Raw genomic sequence first — 23,905 nt, forward strand, 5'->3', positions numbered from 1 at the left:
AGGAATTTTCTGGGAATTCCTGTGACTGTTTATTAGCTTTTATTATATCCAAATGTTTCATGTAACTTAATGTTTTAAAGCATATAAAACATATCAATACAATGTATATGAGAAGGAAAAAAAAAGGAAAGCTTTTCTCCCTGCAATTTATCTGTAAAATGAGATCTTGTAAAGGAGTGAGAGGCACATCACTGTGGCAGCTGCCAATGACAGGTAAATGTCTGGCAGAGAACAACCTAAGACAGGACCAACTAGCTGAATGACATCCTAAGAGAAGTTTCAGGGAAGAGAAGGCAGTGAAAAGCAAGTTCTGAGCATCACTGATTAAGACCATCCCTCCCACTCATTCCTAAATTTCCTCATAGGAGATACTGTCTAGGTCAGCATCCTAGAGGCGGCCCTATGGATACTGAGAGGTTCCCAGCCAGTATATGGAGATTCTGGTGGGTCACAGGGGCTTTGCAGTTATCACCAGAGGTTTGAAGTCTCAAATATGTTATGCATTGGCTTGGATTGAATAAATAATGTCTTATACACACACATACACTCACCCACATAGTGATATTTTCAAATGTTTACAGATCCTACTGGTGATTAACTCAATATATTCATTTACGAATGCCACTGAATTATATCACTTTCACTTAATTCTTTTCTCCTGTAAGACACTAAAAGTGCAACAGCCATCATGTGTTTCTATGTGTATGCTGGCAGGAAAGTGGGGGGTGAAATTTATAATGTCAGAAAGGTCCCTCCACTTCAGAAAGTTTGAGAATCACCGTTGGAAGAGGGACCCGTTTGATTAAGTAGCTCTGTATTCGCCTGGACTCTCTCTTCTTTACCGAGAACCATTTGTAGCCAGGAATTCCCTGGGGTTTTTGCTCTCAGATAAGCTCACAAAGGACCCCAAAATCACATTTCCCTGTCAGTCTAGAAAGAAGCGTTCTCCGAGTGCTTAGGCCATAGCAAAGAAGAAACTATGTTTATCCCTCAAAGGCCTGTCTGTCTCCTTCATTCCTAGTTCTTATTCAAAGAGTCCATACTTTCCCTGAAGATCCTGAAAGGAGGAGTATAATTCGTGACACGTATTGGTCAGACTGCCTTGCAGTGCTTCTTGGGAGGACCTTTAATGCCCACCCTGGAAGGGATTCCGATTTACAGTGAATGTTGCCAAATCAAGTATTAGAGAATTCCTGCTCCAGAAAAAGCTTTTATGCCAGAGGAAGAGCCAGGAGGTCACGGGTCACTCATCTCAAGTTTAAGAATATCAAATGAACTGAAATAGGAGGAAATACATGCATTTTCTTTCTCAGAACAGAAACTCTCATCCCCCTTCCTTACTAATTTCTTCCATTACTCCTAATCAGCCATGTTAAAGAAATAGCACCCTTCACATGGTAAACACAGTCGGGCACAGAGAGTAAGCTGAGTGGTACAGAGCATATTATTACAAAGACACCTGCACCTGTTCCTGTTCCTTTCTCTGAAAATTGTGAAAAAATCTTTGCTGCCTCTAGAACATTCCTGAGTATACTCAGTCATAACTTAGCAATCCAGAAGAATCCATGCTTGTGCACAAGGGTTCACGAGAGCTTCAGCTCTGATCTTCACTGCCTATCCTTGCATTAAGGTTCACTGAAGATGACGGTGGTTAGGTAATTAGTGACTGACACAGCAAGGGACCACGTGACAGAGAAAGCTCCGGAAGCCATATAGACTTCTTACTGCGGCTGAGCTATCGACTACCTTCCCAAGGACACACTGGGAAACAGCCTGCAGGCCGCTGTGGCTGGACTGCAAGCATGTCTGGATACTGCTGGACTTCCAAAGCCTCAACACCCCTCCTCCACAAAGAGCACAACAATATCGTCATCTTAACATGAATCGCATCCTAACTTCATTACTTCTCTTCTGCTATCTTTCCCTCCATTATGAAATCTTTAAACTGGGCACAAAATCTGTTTCAATGAAGTATCATGGAAATTGTCTGTAACTGTTTCAGATGGAATGCATAGTATAAATTACACATTTTAACTCATTAGCTGGATTTAACTAGAGACAAAATGATTAGGTTCTTGATGAATTCTGTTTCTGAATGATTATACAGTTTAACTGACAAATAGCTTGTCCTTTGTCATCATAACTGGGGAGCCATTACGGAATGGAGGCAATCTATTTGTCAGTTAAACTGTGTAATCTACCAAAGGCAGAATTCATCAGCAGTCTAATCAGCCTAGCTTTAATCAAACAGCGTTTGGCAGAATTCATTCAGAAGGTAGGATTTATAGAGCTCTTATGCCCTGCACCTTGTGATGTAGCTAATAAAAAGTCATATTTTTGTGCTAGCGCCCATCTATTAAAGGAACAGAAACTTCAAATGTTATATTTCTTGCCAACATAAACTGAATAACTAAATTTCAAAATCATTTCAGAGGGCTCTATAGAAAAAAAATCACATTGTTTATAAATCTTGGAGGGGTCTAAATGTTGAAATTCTATGAAATAGAAATGTATTGGAGGCTTTCTCGTAGTCTAGTTAAGAATTGCTTGCCAGGAGGTAAAGAAGCACGTCCCCCGTTACACAGACTCCCAAAGACAAGGATGGATCATGGGCAGATTATCCACATGCTGTGGACACATGATCCACAGATTCCCTATGAGGGTTAAAGGACATTGCCCAAAATCCTTTAAAAATATAAAAATATAATGTAGCCCTTTTAGTTACAAGTTACCCATTTCACCTCTGCCAAAGTCTACAGTATGTCCAACAGGAGAAAGTCAACCACTACTGTAGCAGCTGAGAAAATGGGAAACTGAGAAAATGAGTGTTTTCGTGCTAGGCCACAATCAAATAGAAAAAGAAAATATCACAAATGAGCATTTTCCCGTGTAGTCAGAGGTCAGTGTAAATGGTGTCAGGAAGTCATGGAATGATGGTTAATAAATGTTCTTTCACGGCAGTGGTAGCCTGGCCTCAATACAGTTAAGAAAGGAAAATTAGTAAAGCAATTAAAAGAACACAGGCAGGCTAGTGAGTATGGTAATAAAGACTGTCAGAGCCTGTGGTATTCTGAATATACATAGACACGGTTTGCTTATGAGTGGGTTCAACCTGTGAGTGAAACACTTGGCTATTATAACTTAAATGAAAGTTTGTTCACTTGATGGACAAACCTTTTTTCTATTTGTCTTGCTCAAAGCTGTAACGAGACCAAGAGTGTCTGTGCTGTTAATGAAATAATTTCCATGTGAGCAACCTGGGTATCAAGTACAATTTGAGAGAAGAAACTCACTAAAGAGGAAACAGATGTAGACACAAGTGTCTCTGACACTCCCTCTCTCACACACACACAAGTGTGTTAGCATTAAAAGTTATCTTTTGGTACAAATTAATTTCACTTGATTATGTTTTCTAGATTAAGGTTATTTTATAGCTATTAATATTTACCCTATTAGAGTTCAGAAAAACAAAGCCTTTTACTAGATAATCATTTCCTATTTCTAAGGTTAAAAGAAAATCCAAAACACCTCATGAAGCAGAGGTTCATGAATTTCTTAAACACGAGCTATGAGTCTCTTAAATGCATGAATTTCATTTTGTTAAGTTATACATTTCTTAAATATGAAATTTCTAAATAAACAAAAATTTTGTAAGGTTTCAGTTTCCCATTTTCTCAGCTGCTACAGTAGTGGTTGACTTTCTCCTGTTGGACCTACTACAAACTTCGGCAGAGATGAAATGGGCAACTTGTAACTTAAAAGGGCTACATTATATTTTTCCGTTTTTAAAGGATTGGGGCAATGTCCTTTAACCCTCGGACTTTTCCATCTGCAGAGTGTCTCACTAATTTCCAAAGTGGACTATGGCACGTCAAGTGCAAGGCAAGATCATATACAGACAGTCTTAGCCTCTTTCTAGTCTGCACCTCGGCAAGACTCATTTGCCAAACGTCCCTGAGACAAGGCACAGAGCTCCGCTGTGACCCGGAGCAGGGTTCCTCAGCCTCAGTACTACGATATCTAGGGCCAGATCATTCTTTGTCTGGTTGGGAGGGGGGCTATCCCGTGCACCCAGTAGGTATCGATAGCACCTCCACTCAAGCTGTGACTACTCAAAATATCTCCGCATGTTACCAAATGTACCCTGAGTGGCAAAACGGCAAAAGCACTGTACAGAAGAGTGCTTCTGGAACCATCTGTAGTGAAAGACTGTGTTTTTCTCAATGTGCTGCTGACTGATGCTTTTCTAAAATATATTTAAAATGAATTACTAAAAAAAAAAAATGGTCGTGCATTTAGATGTGCAGCAAAGTCAGAATGCTATAAAAGTTCTAAACACTTCCTCACAATTTTCATACTTATTTCATCACAGACCAGAAACAAAGAGTCTGTGGGCTGGTACTGTTTTTTCAGCCATACTTTGAATAGCACTGGTCTAGAATAAAAATGTCTGATCACAGGATGTCCATGATTCAGTTTCATCATCATCTAGGTGAACAAATTCTAAAATATAATTACACCTAAACCTTGAATTAAATATCATTTTAATATTACATATAAAAATTCCAAGTTTCATGGCTGGGAGGTAGGGAGGTTATAAATGGAGGAAGAATGAATACTTGTTTGAACCTGGGTGAGGGTACATGGAGATTCATTATCCTATTCTCTCTGCTTCTGTAGGTTTGAAATTTTTTTAATAAAAAGTAAAAAGATTTTTTAAAAATTGCTTTGTTATTATTATTTTTTTTTTGCTTTCATGTTATTTTAAAACTTAAAACATCACCATTCTGCTTGAAAGATCCTGTCTTTCTTTTAGAGGGGCCCTTTTTGATATCAGGACGATGGACTTGGTAAAAATTAAGCCATCTCAGATGTCAGAAACACTGTCTCAGAAATGGCTTCTCAGAGGTGACCCGGGGCTCCTGGGACCGGCCCTGCTGTAAGCCCCGAGATGCGGCCTGGCCAGCAGCAGAGTCCCGAAACCCAGCTCCTCTCTCCCAGCCCAGCATGCCCAGCTTGTTCACTCAAATGTGCCTCCAGAGAAGAGGGTGTCTTGTGTAACTGGGTTAGCATCTGACCTCACGTGGGACTCCACATGACAGATCCTCTGAGAGAAAAAGAAAGCTCCAGGCAGTGTCGTGCAGTGGCCCTGACCACTGACCAGGGCTCAGCCTTGACGTGTGCTTCTCAGTGTGGCAGAGACTGTGAAGCCCATGCTGAAATTTCCAGATTTTTCCTAGGAGCCAACTAATTCTCTTGGTAACGTTGGCTTTGTGACCAAAAGATGGCAACCTGTTTCTAGAAAGCATCCACTTGGCAACAGAATTCCGGGTGGCATTTAGAGGAGGGCTTGTGAGGGTGGCCCCATGGGCTGCTGTTACACACAGCCCAGCGGACAGATCTACGGCCCACAGGACGGCAGGCCATATATCTGACAGCTCCCCCTAATGGCCCCATTTCTGAAAGTGCACGTGCCACCAGCTGCACACCATCAAAAGGCACTGAGTTTCCCTCTGACGAGCAGCCTCGCCTAGAAAACTTCTTTTACAGATGTTTATAGCTTTTATGGCTTTTTATTCACCGTCTTATTTTTATAGCCGGTGTGATCTTTCAACATATGACAAAACATACCCAAGGCCTAGTAAACAACGCACCTAAAAATTCTAACTCTTAGGGAAGCCTACAGAAAGCTAGGAGAAAATTTAGAGCAGGTTTCTACACAAGACGTCCATAAATGGTCTTGCATTGTAGCTAATGCAAAACACACATTGTGTAAACTAGGAAAATGTACTGCACAATTCACATTCAGAAAACTAAAAGCAAGCCCAGTAAATAGAATTTTTAAATTTAAGGGATGTATACAGACTTTAAATAGAAACAAGGAAGCACTCAGTCACTTGTTAGTTAATCCACTCTTGAGGCCCATAGAATAATGTGTGTAAGTGGCATGGCTGGAAGAAAGTCCTATCACTGAGAGCACAGAGGTGATAGAAGAGCCTGTCTGGCATAAACCAAGCAAAGAATTGCCCAAACTAGCTCAAAAACCTTGTTTTCTTGCGGCCACAGGAGTGACACAAACTGGTCCATTTGGAACAGTCAGATAAACCAACCTAACTAAAATCTTCCTCATACTTTCACTCTCCTAAGCTCTAGCCCAGTGGATTTCATACCTGCCTGCACATTCAAATCACCTGGGAATCTTTTTAAAAATATTGATGATAGGTCCCACCCCACAGAGACTGATTTATCTGGTCTAGGTGTGGCCAGGCATTGGTGTTTCTTAAAAGCTCCCAAGGTGCTTCTTCTAATGTACAACCAGAACAGATCAGTAAGAACTTATGATCTGGTCCACCATCCTCTCAAGTAATAACTGCAATAGTAATAATTACGACAACAGCAGCAATAACTTCTATCTCCCCTTCTCTTACTATTACTTATGCTTTACCACCAGGGCACTCTGGTGCATGTTTACAGACTGCCTACTTCATGGCTGGCAAAGTGCTAGGAACTTTTAAGGATTTTTTTTTTCCCCATTTAATTGTTAAGCAATGCTGCAAATTGGTATGGTTATTCTCACTTAGCAGACGAAGAAACATTAATTTAAAAATATTTCCAAGGTTTATACAATCAGGTAGAGAGGGCAGAACTCAAAATAAGGCACTCGTACTCCAGGGCTGGGGTCTGTGGTGACCTATGGCTTCCTCCCCATGCACACCCCTCCCTTGGTCAAGCACTCTGGAACAGGTGACTCCAGAGCCCAGACAAGAGAGGGAACCTTGATCAGGCCCAGCCTTGGCCTCCAAACCTGCCTGCCCATGGAATCACCTGGGGAGCTTCAGAAACTGCTCATGCCGGTGACCCAGCCCCCAGAGAGTGTCACTGCACTGCTCTGGGGTGTGGCCTGGGATTCTCCAGGAGATTCTAATATGCAGACCCATTTAGAAACTGCTAGGCTAAGCCAATGATGGAAACTCCATTTCTTCTGCAGTGGTGGGTTTAGACTGGAGCACATGACATGTCTGTGGTTACTGAAGAGAAAGTAAGTCCACAGGGCATTCGGGAAAAGGCCTCCTCTGCCTGGTGAGGCCGACCACGGACAGAGGTGATGCCCGAGCGGCGGCCGAGGAGCTGACTGAGGACCGCAGGAGAGATGAAAGGACCTGGGCCACGGAAGACCCCGTTGAGCCACTGCATAACCAACCCCAGGCTGGCCCTACCTCTGAAAGTCCTGTTATGGGACTTAATAAATACCACAGTTTAAGCCCTTTTAAGTTAGGCTTTCAGTTACGGAGAGTGAAAGCATTCTGCTTTCTACATCTTCCCGACCATCACGTCATATTCCGGCAGCTCTATTCTAGTGACAGAGAGTACGTCTAGCTCAGACTGAAGCATAACACTATATAACTACATAATAATGAACAAGAAACTCGAAGTCAGTGGCTGGCTATTAAAAATGATACTGTTCAACACAGTCTAAGAACCCCCAGCTCTAAAAATGGAAGTGAGTGTTCTTTTAGACAGCAGTGTTTTTCTTATGCACATGAAGGGAGCTCAAAAGGAGCTGAAAATATATTTGCTGATAAGAATTCTGAGAACAATATGAGATCTGTGCATTGTAAGAATCTTTAGAAGAAAAGAATGCTGGTTAAGTGAAAGAGTGTTATTGTTTAAATTATCTAAAGGGAAACTCTTTCTCTGCATAATAACTGTTTAGCTTTTTTCCCCTCAAAAATCATGTAAAAGAAGACTAATCGTATGAACAGGAAAATTTTATAATAAGGAAAAACTTATAAACTTTAAGATTATAATGCAAAAATAAAGGAAAGAAATAGAAGAGAAATAAATATGATAAAAAATATAGGGGATATATATACATACATACACACACACAGACAAGTCATAAATACAATGTCCAAGGCAAAAATGCTGAGTTTTAAATAACAATCCAAATGGAAGCCAATTATGAGAAACAAATTGTCAGTTATGAGAGCACAGGCTGGTAATGCAACTGCCTTACTCGTTTGTCACATATTGTCTTCAACATTTTTGTTTGTTTGTATCCCAAAAATTTGCTACTGAAAATCAAAGTAAGTCTTACAAGTCTAAGACAGCCTAATTCTGTTTTTGCATGTTCCAGGGATCTCTATTTACCAATGTTCCTAAGAAACGTGGGGTCTCAGACACAGTAATCCACCACCAAAGGCAAATTTAGGAAGAAAAATATTCACCACTTCCTCTCAAAAGGTCCTTTCCTACATCTGAACTAGTATTTTAAGCTTACAAACCAATTAATTTAAATGTTTCAAGCTCTATTTACAAGTGAGCTGACAGCAATCAAGACAATTCCCATGATTAGATGATGATGTAATTGAGGGTGAATTTATCAGCAAAAGTCCCCATGCATATTGAGCAAGACATTGTGTTAGGAACTGTGGGAAACACAACAAGGTTTAAAATGCGGTCTTTATCCTCAAGAAGATTCCAACAGGTCGGCAAAGCAAAGACAGGGCAGATGGAGTAGACGGAGTTGAGGTGTACTTGTCCATCAACCTGAGCTTTTGTGGCTACACAACTTGAAATATGGTATTCAGCACATACCAAATATCCCTGTCGATTTAGGGGGCATAACATAGGGGTAAAGAGAATGATGTGAATGAGAACTCAATACAGTCACAGACTACATTTAAGAGGCAGATCCAATCAGTCCACAGAGAATTGATTTAATTCAACTTTCCTACTTCCAAAAATAACAAGCATGCTTTCTGATATACGTGATGGTGGCAAGTGTAATCCATCTTGAATAAAAACCATAAAGTTTATTCAGAGGTCTCTAGAAGAAAGGAATTACATAAATGCAGAGCCTTAGAAAAAGGTATCTAATTCTAAAGGAATAACATACTTATCCCATTACACAATTTTGAAAATAATAAGAACACAGCAGAAAGGTGCTATCACACATGCAACTAATTCACCCATTTCAATAGCCAACAGAGCAGTCATTTCAGCCAAGTTCATGTCAACGGGTGAAACAAACCCAGCAAGGAGTGGGCAGAAGTCAGAGGAAATCATATCATCAATAGAAATTACATCTCTGAATCAACACACTGCACAGATGGCAAGGAGCTAGTAGCATAAACCTGCCCCTTTCAAACCTCAAAGATGCTGGAAAAAACAGCCTGTCTATTTGCACAGGTGAGAATTCCACAGTTGTCCTGGCAGAGATCTTGCTATATCTGAATGTGCTCAAGTCATAAAATGTTTTGACAAAAAGTAGGTCAGCCTAAAATGTTAAAAAAGGAAGAAATTCATAAAATTAGCATCTCCACTCTTTACCCTTTTCATCTGATATAGTTTTGTTCAGTGAGTAAATCTGAGCTCAATCTTCTTTTACAAATGGGTGAGGTTTTTTTGGGGAAAACTTTTTGTCATCTCTGGTGCTACTACATAGACTCCAGCAGGCTGATGTATACTTCATAGCTTCTGCAAAATACCATTCCTACCCCTAAAAATAATAACCTACAGTCATCAACAGTAGTGAGTAACAAATCAGATTCTGCTTTTTTTTGGTAGTAGTGGTGAACTTTGTAACTAATAGTAGCTTCTGATTGTTTTAGGTTCATATGTTCCTTGTGAAGAGACTTCTCAATAACTGATCTCAAGAACCGTGACTAGTATGACCAACTGTCCCCATTTACCCCTGATTAGCCTGGTTTTAGCCCTAAAAGTCCCACATTCCAGGAAACCCCTCACTGTGGGGCAAAGAGCAAGATAATGCCAAGTTGGTTTCTCTATTAACCAGCACCACCTGCATTTAGGAATAACAGCCCATTGTAATGTCCCACTTAGATACCATCTAGGCAACTATATGCATCGTCCCTGTACATTCGCTCAGCCATCACTTGAGAGAGCAACAGACTAAATAGGAAAGAGACTGCTAACACAAGCCCTGCCTAACTCCCCCTCATCCTCTCTCCTGTTCTCTCACCCCATGTATAAAGAGCCACAGTCTACACTCTCATTGGCAGGATGAACTCAGCTACCAGGAAAAGTACTGATGACCCCCACCAAGAAGAGTGGCTTCCATCCCAGCAGGCGTAAGTTAAGGGTACTGGAGGCACAAGGACGAAGAAAAGCAGTACTTCAGGGTGAAGTGCCAAGTTTTTGCTCTGGCCAAACAAAATGCTCTTCCCTCAAGAAGGTAGTTTTTGCTTTATTGTTTTGTTAAAGGAAGAACATTTTGACAGAGATGAACTGTTACTCAGAAATTGTCCAAATCATTCTCTCCGAATATATTAGGTAAAAGAAAAGACTTAATTGAGGCCATTTCCTTGTTTTTACTAAATTCCAAGACACAAGGAACCTGATGGAATCACAGATCTCAATTCTGAGCCATTCTGTTGCATATTGATCTTGCTTTACCGATTTAATTCTTTACATTTACCTCTTGATTTAGAGATACCAGTCCCTTCAGAATATACTGACATGTAAGAACAGAATTGCCAGTCCAATTTCTTAGAAATCTGTTCACTCTCTTAGTGCGGTGGCAATGGTTTTTCTACAGTAGCCAGATATTGTCTAAGTCAAATCAACATAAATAACACACTTGGCAGAAGAGTCAGTTAACATAATTCTTAGTTTGCACAGAAAGGACCTAGGCCACAATGAGGTCCACATGCTCAGGGAGAGTTCAGTGAGTGCATGTGTTTCTTTCCTATCAAATAAAGTACACAACCAATCTCCAAAGACCTCTTTTCAGAAAGGGATGAAAACATACACTGGTCATCCCAAGACACAAAAATGAGGTTGGGGATGGGTAGTAGAGTAGATCCCTGGGGCTCTAAGCCCCGTATTGCATAAGAAGGAACAGACATCTCAGCTCTTAAAATGACAGATGTTGGAGAACTCACTTATGTCCTGCCAATGGGGAAATATAAACAGAATTTAATATTTAAAAAATTCAAAATTCAGGCATTCAGTCATATATCACTTGGTGATAAACTGTCCCGCATGTTGAAGACTGTAGCATAGATGGAATGTCATTTTTTTGGCAATGACTTGGTACACTGCTTGCATGTCTAAAAACACATGTTAATTTTAGTTCCTTCACTTCTGTTGCCTCTACAAAGCCAAATATACACATATAAGATCCAAAGCAGTCAGGCACATCCATTCTAGCAAAATGTTCATTTTAACTTATCCTGGCACAGTGAACCAAATATGTTCCTTCACTGCATACAAGAAGTAGCTGCAACAGCAAACTACATGCATAGGAAAGGTATATGTATATGTGTATAGATACATGATATGTATACATATAGACATGATGTATACGGTAATAACAAAAGTTTGAGTTAAGTGGAATTCAAATTAATACACTGTAATGCTTACTGAGACTAGTCCTGGGAAAACCTCTAGAATTTCCCCCACTGATGTGCTGAGTTTTGGGGCTGGGATCCAGCCTGCCTCTGGTATGAATACTCTGGGATATTTGAGACCTGGGTCAAGTCCAGTACCATAGGCTTTAGGGCTCAGCGTCCAGGCACTCAGAGAGCCTCAAGGGTAGTGCTAAAGCTTAAGAAGGTTCTCAAATGTCTTCACTTTTTGCTGAGGCAGAAAGTACTTTATACTCTGAAAGTACCACTGAGGAACCTCAGACCATCGGTTTTCCATCATTATAAGGATCCGTCCTCAGACGAGTGGTTTATGTCACTCACAACTTGCCCTAGCTCAGCCACTGACCCTGGAGTCAAAGGTTTCAGATCTGATTACCAGTCCCCAAAGCCTCTTGCCCATTCCTCCTGCTTCATGATTTCCAGAACACCAAATCTCAAATCAGTAATCTACACTACGCATCTGTTACAATCCAGCATCAGGGCCACAGGCAATCAGCACCACCATCATCACTATAAATCAGAGTTCTACAAAAGAAAACTTAGGAACATAATCCATTTGTCTGATATGTCTTTACAATCTTATACTATAAACATTAACATATAAACAACATTTAGTGACAAAATTGTACTTGAGAAACTTCTCTCAATTCTGGTTCCTGTTATTTCTATTTACAATCTTGAGCATATAATTATAGAGGAACCTCAATTGAAAAAATATGATATGTTTTTAGGTATCTTATAGATTTCTAGAATTATAAATACCCTATATTTATTTTTATGCATTTATAAAATTATAAAAATTATGTATAATTTATATTTTTATGGATAAGTTATATATTATACAATTATGTAATTATATATTTATATCACATGTAATGTTAAATATATATATTCTTTCTGATTCTGTTTCCATACAATAAAGATTTCAGAGAACACTGAGTTACATTTAATAATGTCCAAATATTCAGAAAAATGAAACAGACCAATTGGCTTTTTTCTTTGAGTTAATGCCTGCTTTCATTTTGCAAGGACATGATATCATAGAACTTGGTAGAGTCACTTCTTTTGTACAAATTCCTCTTTCACTTTCTCACCAAGCAAGATCCACCACCACATACATACTCTGCTCAGTGTTGCATTACAGGCATGGCATTAACCTTTTAATATTTGTACTTAAATACTTCCTAGAAGAACTGAGGTCACAAGAAAGGGAAGCACCCACATTAGACAGATTTCCCATAACAAGGAGATCAACTAAATAGAAGACAGACACAAGAAATAAGATTTGACTGGAAAATAGCCAAATCTGTGACAAAAAATAATTTACAATTGAGAACAGAACTAAAAATGAGATGGGAATTGAAGGGAAAGAATGGAATTTTACATGTTTAAATTAATGTTAAAATGTTCAATAAACAAATGTTAAAGTAGCACATCCAAAGAGTCCTCAAAAGCAGTGGAGCAAAAGCCCACCTAGAAGCTATGCATCTAGGACCCCACAAGGAGGTGATTTTCTCTCTCATGAACCATGATTTATACAGAGCGTAAGGACTCAGTCTTGGGAAAGTGAAAAAGGAGATAGCCAGAGCCTCAATGTTTCTCAGGATAAGCAGGTTTTCACTTGAACATAAATATGGTCTGGGTTAGTCAAATTGTAAATGATGTGTTCTTAGAACCACTAACTGCCTCTTTTAGAGGGAAAAACATCAAAGAACAAAGCTTCTTTTAGGGAGAAAAAGGGAACATACACATGATAATTTAAACTGAATCAAAACCAATAGACTTCTATCCTAAATACTGAAATCAAAGCATTTAAAAAATATTCATAACCTCCTGGAGATGAAAGCAGCACGACTGACCAGCCTGACGGGTCCTCCAAAGCCACAGTTCACATGTCCTGACCGCTGATCTTGTTATCAACTTGCTATATGACCTTGTGAGTCGTTCTTGGCTGAGATGTATCTTCCTGGAAAAATATTATACCTAAAATAGCCATCTTCAAAGATCTGAAAGGTTCTGACATTGAAAATGCTGTTTTAATTTCCAATGATGCAGAGAAACTGCAACATGAGGGATTTACATAAGACGTGAGGAGTAAATCTCCCTACACTAAAATTTCACTTATTTAAATGGATTACGAGGCACGTGAAATATCTCTCCCTGGTGGCTTTCAAAATATTAACAATACTTTCTTGAACATAGTTTAAAATGCAAGTGAAGGGAAAACGCCTATAGAGGTCATACTGGTACTGTTGAATAATTTTCTATGAGGGGTGCCTTTGTGACAGTCATCGTGGAGCATTCTCCAGCAAGACACTATAGCATGAATCCTGGGGACCTTGCAAGGGGGGCTGGGAGGGGAGGAGTCCAGTGGACTTAGGAGCAGCCATGAGTTTTTTCTGAACTGGAGAAGTCAACACCACTATTCTTAGAATTTTTGTAAAAGACTGGTTCATGGAATATGGAACATAATCCTTTAGAACATCTTGGTAGCTATATACGTAGTAATAAAGAATAAGGTCTTTAGCAATAAAGAGATCTGAGTTCCAATCTTCATGCTGCCCACTATTAGTCGTATGACTCTGGACGAGCTGCCTAATCTCTCAAGCCTCACCTCCCACATTTGTAACATGAGATACTATACCTGTTTCATAGGATTTTGCTTATCATAATGCTTAGGAATTCAATGAGGGTATTTTATATATTATATCAACCTGCTTTCTTCTATGTATTATCAAAATATGCTTATGAATAATGTAATTCAAAATTGAAAAAGGCACACAAACCATGACAATATAAATGAGGTGATTTTATAAAGAAAGGAAATTATGTACGAGCCTCAATATGGCATTGTTCTTGAACTCCATTAATGGAACCTTCATATAAATAGACAGTCCTTTATTTCAAGATTCTTATGATACTTTAGTAACTAAAACTCCCTGAATAGAGTGCAAGATGAATATAAAATTCTCTTTCACAGAGAAAACAGTATAGAAATATATTACTTTTCTAAAACCAATGGCCTCATTTCTTTTAAAAATTAATTGTATACTGTCTATCCTAAAAACAAAGAAAAATTTTCTTTACACATTTCTGACAGTATGTACTTTCCTTTAACTCCTGAAGTATGTTATTGAAGTCTAAAGATAATATAGTGGTGGCAAAGCAGCCATCAGCCTAAATGCTAAATATTTATAGAGTTTTATTTTAGCTAAATCTGCAAACTGCTCTACATACACCCCTTGTTGATATACCGAGTTCATGAAGGAGTTCAGCAGACATCCCTGAAACAACTGCATTATTATTACAGAGATGACATTCTCTGACAGCACTCTGCCCCAGCCCAGCCCTCCCAGGCACAGTTCAGGAGGATCCAGGAGCCCTTAGCCAACGTGTCGGGTTTCCACCGTGGGTGCCAGGGGAGAGGAAGAGACAGTTGGACTAAAACGCCACTGACTTAAAGCCCCATGACTTACACTTATGATTAGCTGACACGTAATGATCAGTTCAACAAGTATCTAATGAGTTCCTACTATTTAGAAAGTTTCCCTTTTTACAGAAAAGATATATAAACACCAATAAGGATAAGTAGAAAATTAAAAGACATACAGTTACATTGCTGAATTACTGAATGAATAAATGAACGGCGCGCTAAGGAAAAAAGAAGAAAAGGAAAACTATGACATGAAAGTGAAAAAAACTGATTTAATATAGTATATTAATGTATCAGTAAAGTACGTCCATGGCAGGGGTGGCAGGGAAGGCTGTGGAGAAACTGATGCCTGATCAGGAGTTTTAAGGAGAGCTAAGATCTCCACAGGAAGGGGGGAGAGGCCAGAGGACAGGATTATTTTATTTGTACCCTCAAGAAATATTGAAGCAGATGCAGAAAAACATGGTGAGCTGAGGGAGAAGGACATGCTCTCAATACTGTGTGTCTGTGTACTCAAGGAAAGTGGGGCTGGACAAAGGGCAGGGGGCGCCATGGCCAGGAGGGCACAGGACACCTCAGGCCAGTCTGGGTGCCAGTCTATAGGCAATGAGGAGCCACTGTCGGTTTGTTTTCTTTAGTAACTGAGAAACATCGAAGTTGACCTTTGTAAGTATTACTGTGGCAGCCAATCATGGGATGAATTAGACCAAGATTTCCTAAATAGTGTTTTGTAGAACACAACCCTCCGTGAGATGTAACACACACACACACACACACACACACACACACTCACTGACTCTGCTCAAATTATATTGGTAAATGCTAGGTTAAACAAACAATACATGAAATATCTTTATTGCTGGACTTTCCAACCTGTAGTATGCTGATAGGTCATGGAACTCCAAGGGGAAGATAGGACATGTGATTTCTCCCTGAAATGCTAAATCTCTTCCTCTCCTGGAGCTCTGGTGTCACCTCTTTTCCCCTGGTTCTCCTTCAGCCTCTCTGGCTGCTCCTTCTTGGTTTCCGTTCGGAGAATCTTCTATTGCTCTGCCTTTTTTTTTCATTCCATGGAGTCTTCGTGAGTGAGCTTTCTAGTCCTGCAGACTAAACTCTCATCGATGTTTCTCCTGACACCTTTCCTTGCCCGTACCCTTCTTCCCTGGTGAAGCAGGTACTCCTCCTCTGTGTGTTTATAACACCCTTGGAATACTTCTCTTACAGGGCTTCTTATGCTCTAGCTGATCATCTTTTCCCCCAGAATACTTAAGAGCTAACCCTTTTTCTTAACCCTTCCTTGAATATACAGCACATAACTTAAAAGGGCAACTGAGACTAAATGTATGCTCTTCTAAATCTTAAGAGTTACAATATGAAACATACCACATCTGTCAAAAATTTCTTATTTAATTAGAAGTTCTCTATGCAACAACTGTTTGAAGTCATTGTTAAGAAAAGTTAAATAGAAACTGTCATAGAGTGCTCCAAGATAAATTCTTTTGTTTTCAAGTTTTAAGACATTATGTGAGATAATCAAGAAAGGCCATATGTCATCGTAAGTCTTTGCAACTTAAAACGCAGAGATCTGATTTTACTCCTACTGTTCAGGATAACAGCATTATAAATCAGTTAACCAAATATTCCATAAATAATCCCTTCAGGGCTTCCCTGGTGGCTCAGTGGTTAAGAACCCGCCTGCCAATGCAGGGGACACGGGTTCGAGCCCTGATCTAGGAAGATCCCACATGCCATGGAGCAACTAAGCCCGTGTGCCACAACTACTGAGCCTGTGCTCTAGAGCCCGCGAGCCACAACTACTGAGCCCACGTGCCAGAACTACTGAAGCCCACGTGCCTAGAGCCTGTGCTCTGCCACTGCAAGAGAAGCCACTGCAATGAGAAGCCCACGCACTGCAACGAAGAGCAGCCCTCGCCCGTGCGCAGCAAAAAAGACCCAACATAGCTAAAGATAAAAACAAATAAATAAATTTATTAAAAAAAAATAATAATCCCTTCAAATGAAATTCTGCCTGAATTTTACATTACCCATAAGCTCAAATGATAATGAACTCAAAGCCTCACCAATACCTCAGTTAAAATATCATGTTGATCCTAGCTGTGTTAATAGTCCCTCAGGGTTGGTTATGTGACAGATGGGGGAAAAAAGGCACTCACGTGATATATGTATTTGTGTTACTTTACCCTACTGGAGCAGAAAAGAGTGGATCACTTAAAATGCTGAAAACAGCTCTCCTGTCAGGTTTGGAGGGGGGGGATGGGTGGTAGAGTCATTTGATTTTAGGCAGATGTTTTACTCCTTACTCTAAAGCAGTGGGAAAAAAGGAAGACCAAACGCAGACTCGAAAAAGGTCACTGGAAAAGGCTTTTACTGTTTCTCCAAGGATGGCTTGCCTGGAAGCACCCCCCTGTCCCTGCCCAAAACTCCCTGGGCAAAGTAGTCAAAAGGGATCAGCAGGCTAAGCAGAGTCCCAGGAACCATGACCATGGAACAGAGACCTCGCACATTTAAGACCAAGGGCACCTGACAGTCAGAGCAGGGCTGGTTACTGGCTGGTAATCAGCTATAAACAAAGTACTCAGAAGGGCCTGAAAAAGCCAAAACTCTGAGGCCCTGACCTTTCAGGACTTCTCAACAGCCCTGAGGGTAAATTCTAAATACTTTCATCAAGCATCCAGAGGACCTTCATCATCTGTCCTCTGCTCACGCTGGAAGCCTCTTTTTTTATGACACCCTCTCTATATACCACGATCCATCGCATGAAAGGACCTGAAACTCCTCGGCACCTTGTACTAGACAGTCAACCATGTTATCCCAGGGACCTAGTACAGTCCTGGCACACAGTAGGATTAATAAAGAGTTGCAGAATAAATGAATTATCCTGTATCCTCGGCTCTAAAAGGGACAATCTTTAGATCAACTGGCACAACCTCAAAGCCTTGGCACAGTGATATACTATAGAGAGCGGTAAAGTGATTTCTCATTAATAGTAAAGTACTACAGTTTACAAGTGATCTACTTCCTTTTCTACAAATGAGATGAATTGTAATGTCATCCCCTAATCATGTGATCATTCGTGTCCATACCAGATGCTGTCTTCAGTGAGCAAATAAGCAGCAGGGGCTCAGGCTGGAGCCTGAAGCACTGTACGTAGCCCACACTACGGCCTGAGGTGCACAGCCCACCTGAGCTTCCTCTGCTTCCTCAGGTGTGTCAGGGCAGATAAAAAGGGTGGGAATGGCTCCATCACAGGACCACAGACCTCCAGCTTCCCTCTTCGGCAGACAGACCTCTCAGAATAAAGTCTTTAAAGCCAGATGACAAGGACAGTCCAAGAAGGCAGGCAGGGCAAAGTGGGCCCAGTATACACACAAACAAGGTATGTCAAGCACAGAGCAAAAGGTATACAGGGGTCCATTCCTGCCTAGACAGAGAGAACTGGCTTTTACTCACTGTAATGTGAGCAAACGTGGAGATGCACATGTAACAGAAGAAAACCAACACAATGAAGGAGGACTGCCGTGAGGCAGGAAAGCGCCACACCAAAGATGCCAGGATCTCAGGACCAGGCTTAGCGCCTGCTTACACCCTTGGGACCCAGTATTTCCCTCTCCACCACTTTGCACACTTAACTTTATTAATTCCTTAAAATAAGGTTTTCAGCGTTCATCCTTCCTGATGGACACAGACAGGGCCTGTGACACAGCGGTTTCTGGCACACGATGGGCACATCACAAATATCTGCTGAAGACACTCTTGTCTTCTCGGACCTTCTGAGCATGAGAAGGCATTGCAGATTAAGTAAGAATTACTCTTACTACGATAAACAGACTTCAAGCTCCACTGAGGGTAGGGACAATGTCTAATCTGTTTATTGCTATAGTCTCAGTTTACAGCATGCTGTAGTCACTTAGTAAATATTTGTCGATCGCTTCTCGGCCTTTTGGCTAAGATCAAGTGTAGTAAATGAATGAATGTATTCATATATAATATTTACCTATATATTTTCTGAGTTAATTTGGTAAATTTAATATAGTTTACTATTGCTATAATTTAACTGCATTCATTCAAAAAATTCGATAACCCACTAGCTGTCAGGCACACACAGATGCTGAGGAAAAAGAGGTGTAAGATTCCTGTCCACATGAAAGTGAAGGTCTAGAAAGGAGAAGCGTATAAACAAATTATAACAGTCAATTTGTTAAAACTCAAAAACAGAGGTTTGTGTATTTTAAACAGCTGCAATCAGAAAGTAGCCAAATCAAATAGAAAGTCCTAAACAGGAAATGACGCAAGTAACAGTCTACTCAAGATCATTACCTCTGAACGGAGACCACCCCTAATCGAGTTTGCCAGACCCCAGCCCCAAAGGCAAGAATTACACACCAAAGGCCCCGAAACACGGATCATTCCTGCTTGTAATACGGATAGATAACCTAGTTTTAGACTCTTTGGCTGTCCATTTACCTTTCTAAAAAGTATGGAAGAGAAAATGTTATAATGGCAATGGGTCTCATCACTTCAGCCATCCCACTGCCACACCAATTATAAGGCCTATTAACTGAAAAGAAACCTCTTAATTTAGCTCACTTATACATATTTCAGGGTTACATAAGCAAACTTGCCACCAGACTTTGGATCTATGAATTAAATAGCACATAAGTATCATGAGAGCCTTACAGTTCATGTTTCTAGGTCTCTCAAATCCTTTTTCAGAACAGTGTGTGCCCTTCTGAACAACTGTATCATCTTTTAAACTGAATTTTAAGAATTATATTTTTCCAATTACAAAACATGGCTCCCATTGCTAAATGATGATATTGTGATACAACAGCTAACCTCTGCAAGTGCTCATTTTAACACTTTGTCCAGAAATGTCAATGACCTTAAAATATAGAAGCATACTTCACAATTAAAATTGTACTTATTCAGCATTATGTAATATTTAGCCCTCGCCCAGTTATCTACTGCTGCATAATAAGCTACCTCAAAACTTAAGTGACCCGAAACAAGCTATTATTTCTTATGGCTTTATGGACTGACGGGGGGGTATTTTCTTGTGGGAGTGACTGGGTTTGTGGATTGACTGTTACACAAGCAAAGTTCTCTCTTAGAATCTTTCTTGAAGTTGCGGTCAGTTGGGTGCAGCTGAAGTCACCTAGGTTTCCAAAATGGCTTACTCACATGGCTGGCAGTTCCTGTCGGCTGTTTGCGGAGCGCCCTTCTGTGGCGTCTCCACGTGACCTCGGGTCCTCACAGCATGGTGGTTGGTTCCAAGAGACGTAGGCAAAAACTGCAAGGTTTCTTACCACCTAGTCTCAGAAGTCCTAGAATATCACCTCTGCTGCATTCTATTAGTCAAGCAAGTCATTGTGGCCAACCCAGATTCAAAGGAAGGGAAGTTAGGCTCTACCTGTCGACGTAAAGAGCAGCACATACATATGGGGAGGGAAGAAACTGAGGATAACCATCTCAGAGGCTACCTTACCACACCATTATTCCAACTCATGCACATTATGCTTTAGATGGATAGTCCCAGCTTTTTTTTTTCCTTCTAAAAATCAAGTTAGGCACAAAAATACTCAATGAAAATGTAAGCACTATTAAAAAAAACTCTGCAGAAAAATCACACTTGATGCCTAGGTCCAGTTCAATTCCACACATCAGCGGAACTCTACTCTTATAACCCTAAATACAGTGAAACAGGATTTCATTCCACACAAGACTTTTGTCTATTTTCCTATAGGATAATGTACCCACCCAATAAATGTGTCAAGCGTATGAGATCCAACTTATTTTAAGTTTTCACCTCTTACTCTCAAAACCTAGCGAAATTCAGGGAACCACTCCTCAGATCCTAGAATGCCTGGACCCGAAGTCCTACTTTTAGGACCATCATTTGGCATGCCGAAACAGTATTCCTAACCAAGAAGCTGAAAACGTTCTTTGCTGGTGATTTTAAGAGAGCTGACTAGCTCAAGAGCAGAGCTGCACAGAGAGTAAGAAGGGGAGGCACTCTGCCAAGGGAGTTGATGGCCATCAGGAAGAATTTCCACAGAGAAAAAGGGGAAAGAAAGGGCGAAAAGGACGATGTCAGTCCCTGGAAAGAAAGTTATTTTTCAAATGGTCTGATTTTCCCTTTTACAGAGAAAAGGGAGTTTACTGCGATAGAATAAGCATGTTCCATTTCATGCAGGTATGTCTTCTGAGCCAAAGAAAATACAATGGTATCTTAAAGCCATTTATCTTAAACGATTCATTTGCAGGCCATACAAAATCCCCCAAGCAATATGTGGGTTCTAAAAACAATAAAAGATTTATTAATTCCAAAACAAAATTAAAGATGTTTTCAAATAATGGCAATGCGCCAGATCCTCTTGTCCCTACATCACAAAAGCTGATGAAGTTTAGAAAAACAAAAATGTAAAAAATTCAGTTTTCTCTAAAATTGTAATAAACTTAAAAATTATTGAATTTTTAAAAATCTCTTCCTCTTACCTAGATATAAAAACAGAAATAGCTGAGCATGTTCTTCACATACTTAGCCTGCCCAAGTGTGAACCGGCAACACCTTCCTCTCCTCCACTTGCTCTCTCTAAATCGACTACCTACCCTTCCTGTCTGTGGGAACTCCCCATCCCCCAAAGCGCCCCTTCTAGGATCTCAGGTTCAGCGCCCTCCCTACTTTTCACCACCTACGTGTACTACACGCCCAGACTTTGTCAAGACTCTTTCAAAGCTGTCTCTCATACAAGTTCCCTACTTTCAAATCCCAAGGCTGCCTGGTGTGGGTGCTCTGTCTCGTTCAGCCGCTTCCGGCATGCCTGCGTCGGGGCCCCCGCCTCCAGTCCTGCCTCAATTCACTCTCAAGGATGACTTCAGAGCAACCTTTCCAAAAGAGAGCCGACCATGTGACCCACCCCTCAAAGTAAGACACACAACTCAAAACAAGATATGTTTCCAGGATTCAGACCAACTCCTTGGTCCTAGCCTGTCTCAGCTGCAGTCAGACTTCAATGTGCATCCTCGGACTTGGTCCCAGGGGACAGGCCACCCTACCTGGGTCTGTACGTACTGCTCTCACTTTGTCCATGTGGTTACATGTGCCCAGCATACCCTCCTCCACCATCCTCAGAGCTCAGCTCAAACGCCACCCTCTCTCTCCAGCATTTCTGGAATCAACTCGCCTACCCGCTACCTGATTCAGCAGACTTGCTTCTGCATCTGTCACCTAAGTTTTTTAGGCATGCCTCATAATGTGTTCATGAGGATTCCAAGCTGGCTCTCTTCCTTAAAAGACCTCGTTCTGTTCTTAACCAAGGCTACCTTGAGAATTCTATCCCATGCTCCTGGAGCTAGGGGGCTCCTTCTTGCCTCTTCTTCCCCTTGACATCCGCTGCTCAATCCCCCTCCTCCAACATCTTCACCCATAAGAAATTAACGCTCTTCTTTTTCCTTCAACATCAAGCTTACCTTGCGCCCACATGATTCACCAGCTGGATGCTGTGGTCTGAATTTTTGCATACTTTACAAGTTGCTACAACGCTGTACCACCCCGAAGCCTCCAGATAAATCCAGAACTGCCTGATGCCAAGACACCCACTCCAGTCTGGCCTTGGAGACCCAGGGTCTCACTACAAGGTGTCTAAAGGAAGTGCAATGTGCACACATTTGTAAACCTGCCAAACATCTGAACTGCCTAAGGATCAGGGACAGGAAGCTTCACGAAAGAAAATTAACAAAATATAAAATGACATAAGAGACTGGCCATTAGTTTTAACCACTGGCAATTAATTCCATTTTAATATGTTTAATAACTAATCTGGTTGTTCCTACAAACAAGGCTGGAGACTCAGCTGTCATCCTAGAACCCTGAAACCTGTGTAAGCCAACTGGGTGTTTTAACTGGTGTTCCAAAGGCAAGGTTTCTGGAATAACTTTCTAATTGGTCCAGGTGTTTTCCATGTTGAACATCAAAAGTGATTAAACGAGACATGAAGCTTTCTGTGGTAAAAGGTTACAAAAAACAATTTCTTTGAACTTAATGTTTACAAAACGGATACTTATGAGCACTTATGTTAACTCACTGACAGTCAGTGTTTTGGCTCAATGTGTCTTAACAATATAAACCTGAGGTCCATGATTTTCAGGTGATCTATAGTTCCTAAGTATAATGTACTAAAATGGACTTGAGATATTACACATAAAGAGTTAAGAAATGACATTTATACCTCAGATATAGTTTAGGGTGGTCAAGAAGACCTTTTAGACAAAAGACAACAGAGATGGGGTGGGGGGCGGTGGTCCTGGAACTATGTCTGGAGCATCTCCAAGCCTAAAAGTCCCGGGAAAATTAATATTATCACTGAGGCTGTTTTATAAGTCTTGGTTGAAGCCACAGTGTCCAAACTAAGACAACTGTCCAACCCCAGCCTAAAGAGGCCCTACGCCTTCCCCAAAGCTGTTTCCTTTATCACCCAAGCGAGAAGGTGGTTGAGGAGAGAACCTACAGAGAGAGAAAAGGAACTGCTCACAAGGCCAACACCCTCACTGCAGCTCACCAAGCCCACCCCCTACCCCACTCAGGTCTAGTGCCGAGTAACAAGCACCAGCTGACAGGCAAAGGCAAAGAGCACTTCTGTGGCAAAGACATGCAGGGTCTGCTAAAACCTGATGATGGAGCAGAACTACTGTGGAATCCCCTGGCCCTCCAGGTCTCCCACTGAGATCATGGAAATGGCAGACCACCGGGGGAGGAGATGAAAGCCTACGGTAACTATAGCAACAGCATAACCCAAAGCCAGCGTAACTACTTACTGGATTAGCTCAACCTCTCGTATTAAGGGCCTGACAGAAGAAGAGGTATGCCCACTTCCAGGCATAAACAGTATTTACCTCAGTCTATACTATTCTTTCACGTGCAATAATAGGCACTCAATCAAAATTCTGTGTGACACACAAAAAGCAAACCCTCCCCCAACCCGTTACCAAGAGACAGAATGGAGGACACAATGAGACTGGAAGATGGCCCAGATGGTGGAACCACCTGAGGATTTAAATA

At 40.9% G+C, this 23,905-nt stretch overlaps 1 protein-coding gene and 1 pseudogene across 2 annotated transcripts in view; one reads left to right on the forward strand and one right to left on the reverse strand.

Moving 5' to 3' along the window:
• Positions 1 to 23,905, reverse strand: part of PRDM5 (PR/SET domain 5) — a 206,545-nt gene that overhangs the window by 18,889 nt on the left and 163,751 nt on the right. The window lies entirely within an intron of this gene.
• On the forward strand, positions 18,772 to 18,854 carry LOC117199590 (uncharacterized; annotated as a pseudogene).

Source organism: Orcinus orca, chromosome 4 (genome assembly GCF_937001465.1).
Source record: "Orcinus orca chromosome 4, mOrcOrc1.1, whole genome shotgun sequence".
NCBI classification, from domain to species: Eukaryota; Metazoa; Chordata; class Mammalia; order Artiodactyla; family Delphinidae; genus Orcinus; species Orcinus orca.